A 3,413-nucleotide genomic window follows, 5' to 3' on the forward strand; every position below is an offset into this window, starting at 1 on the left:
ATGCAAGTCATAAATAATAAAAATATCAATTCTTATCATTTAAGCCAAAAATAATTGTTAAATAAATATTTTTAAAGATATTTCAATATATTTTTATTATAAAAAAGATAAGTGATAAAAAAATCTTCTTTTTTGATATTTTTTTGATCTTTTTCTCTTTTAATCTATCCTTTTCATATCTCCAAGTCATAAATAATAAAAATATCAATTCTTATCATTTAAGCCAAAAATAATTGTTAAATAAATATTTTTAAATATATTTCAATATATTTTTATTATAAAAAATAGCTCATATCATATTTAGTAGTTATCATTGTAGCATACTAAGAACACTTTTTCTCCTCACGGGTTTTCTCCACCACGTTATCACGCACACTCGCATGTCATACGACTCTTTCCCTTACAAAGAAGACAAAACGCGACTAATACTCATGCAATCACGCGACACACCACAGCGGTACAGCCTCGGCCCACCACCGCGCCACCACGCAAAGTACATCTCTTCTTTCTCTAGAATTTGTTTTCATCCTATTTTTGTTGGGGTTGATTCATTGTTGTTAAACTCTTAAATTCTATGCCTCTTTTCTCAATTCTGTCGCAGAGATACTTTTGTCTTCACAAACTTACTACACCCATCACACTTCACTTGTCTATTATTATATGATAAAATCATGGGATAAGGGAATGAACCACGAAACTCTTGATCTGCAAGTTATAAACATGATGAATTGAGTTTTTGTATGATTTATTTATTTTATTGATGTAATTGACTAATTATTGAGATTTTATTTACATTTGTATTGAACTTAATTTGATTATATTGTATTTTTATTAAAATTGAAATTCTTTCAAAGCTAGGCCCATGGACCGGCCCGTTTGACCCGCGGGGTCCGCGGGGCGGGAACGGACCAATTTATTTGGTCCGTGTAAGAAGCGGGGGCAGATTGGCCCGGTCTGCTGCCAATGTGGGCTTATGCGGGCGGGCCTTATGCGAGGCGGGCCGGCTCGCTTACCCACCCCTATTTGAAAGTGCTCATTTAAGCTTAACCTCTAAGAATAAATAAAAAAAAAGAAAACTAAGGTTGCTCTAAGCAAAAGAAACAAAAGAAAGATGCTAGTGGTATTTTACAAGTATAAATCAATGATAACATTAAATATAATTTAAAGATATGATATTTACTTGCCGTAATTAATGTTTTATATTTTTTGCTATCATGATTGAAGTTAATCTAGCAGTACCAAATCTTTCCCATTTATTTGCATATCTAGTGATTTTTAATTAAATTGATTGACATGATGTATTGTCAAAGCAATCTCTATTGCGTAAATTAATTTAATAAGAATTGCATAGATATCAGTATAAAATAATTATGCAACTTGTGCTCAGCCCAAAGGAAGACAAAATTTGGCCAAATAATTTTGTACATGTGATGATAAATGTGTGACAATTATAAGATATTTTCATGTGAATTATAGTTGGTCTAAAGAAAGACTATGATTTAACAGAATTTATTGTCAATATTTGATCATTGCGTTGAGAGTACCAATTACAAATTAATTTCTCTTTCCAAAGACTATGGATTAATGTTGAGCAGGGTATTTTTGTGATGGGTCTGTTCTGTAAAATATTTGCATGTTCTGTTATATATATTTTTATATAACTAAGTTATATGTGAAAATTATGTAATTTTAAGACCTCACATTTATTATATTAAATTGTCTTGTATTTTTTGGTTAAATTGATTGAAACAACATGTTGCCAAAGTAACTTCTGTTGCATAAGTTGATTTGATTGAATTTACATGGATGTTGCATGGAATTATTCATGCGAATTGTGCTCGGCCCAAAGGAAGACATAATTTGACAGAATAATTACATGCTTGCGATGGTAAACATGTGGCGATTATAAATAGTGTGATCTTCCTTATGAATAATGAAATGTTCAAAGACAATCATTATTTGACCAGAATAATCATCATATAAGTTTTCCATGTGAGCAATGGAGTGTCCAAAGACAATCTTTGTTTGACAAAACTTATCACCAATATTTGATCAATGCGTTGAGAGTACCACTTGCAGTTAGTATTTTTCAATCCAAAGATTGAGGATTAATGGTGCGCTAGGTATCTTGTTTGAGTCTTGGAATTTACCATAAAGATTATTTGAGCGTTGTATGTTTATTGTTCTCTTCTTTAATTGTTGTTGTTGTTGTTACTACTATGGTTTAAATTACTCATATTATTTAAATCCCAAAGTTGCATGTAAAAAATTTAGAGTTTGAGAGGATTCAGTTCAGAGTTGAAGATATTGCATAATTTTTTTTCTAGAGAAGAAACAAGAGAACAAGATAAGGAATTTCCTTTTTGCTTTTGTAGGATGAGACATATATAAAAAAAGGGTTCCCATTTACACTATTTAGTGTGTGAAAATGGTAAACTTCTCATTTTTGTTTGTTTTACAGTTAATTTCATTTTGTACCAAAGGATATTAGTGAGTAGATTTTGGTTCTACTACTCACAAAAGCATGCCTATACGATGCTACCTATGGAGTCATCGTCCAAGTGATAATGAAAGATTCTTCTATGTGAGCGATGACATAAAGTTATAGTTGAAGCTATGAGAACTTTTATGTTGCTTTAAAAGAATCAATTTCATTTGAATTTGGTTGAGACATATATTGAGCTATTTATCAAACCAAATTTTATTTCTAATTTGGACAAATTTAATTATTTTTATTCAATTAGAAATAATAAAGTTAGTCTCTCATGTGATTCAAATATTGCAAGTTATGAGTTCTTTTATGGATATTTGAGTGTTCCTATTACAAACATTTTTTTGGGTGATACAAAACTTAAAATTAAATGAGAATTTTGTTACTTTATAACATAAGTGCTTATGTGATATCTCTTAATAGAGAATTTGGATGCTTGCGTTATAGAAAATTCTGTATCTTTTATATTGGTTGGATCTTATAGTCTATATTGAGTATATAAAGGAAAAATAAACAAATAAAATAGAATTCAGGTGCTGAAAGAAATGTTCTATTCCTTATGGATTCGTGGAATGAAAAAATGTATTTTATTATTTACATAGATGATTCATCTTTATTTAAATTATGAGAATTTTTGGCCTCAAGACATTCAGTCTTTCAAAGATGAAGTTGAACTTCAACTAAGAAAAAGAAAGAAAATTAAGGTTGTCAAATGTGACCGTGAGGATTACTATGGTATATATGACATAAGATACAACATTTGGAGTCTCCCATGTGTTTTTCTTCAATAATTGTGATTTTTTTACAACTATTAGGCAAACCTAGCATGAACAAAGTTGCAGAATGTAAATCATGAAGATTTTGATGATGTCAAGAAGAATTTGCTTGAGAAAGGGGAAGAATGTAAATCATGCAAGCTTTG

The sequence above is a fragment of the Glycine max genome, chromosome 10, assembly GCF_000004515.6.
Source record: "Glycine max cultivar Williams 82 chromosome 10, Glycine_max_v4.0, whole genome shotgun sequence".
Classification (NCBI taxonomy): domain Eukaryota; kingdom Viridiplantae; phylum Streptophyta; class Magnoliopsida; order Fabales; family Fabaceae; genus Glycine; species Glycine max.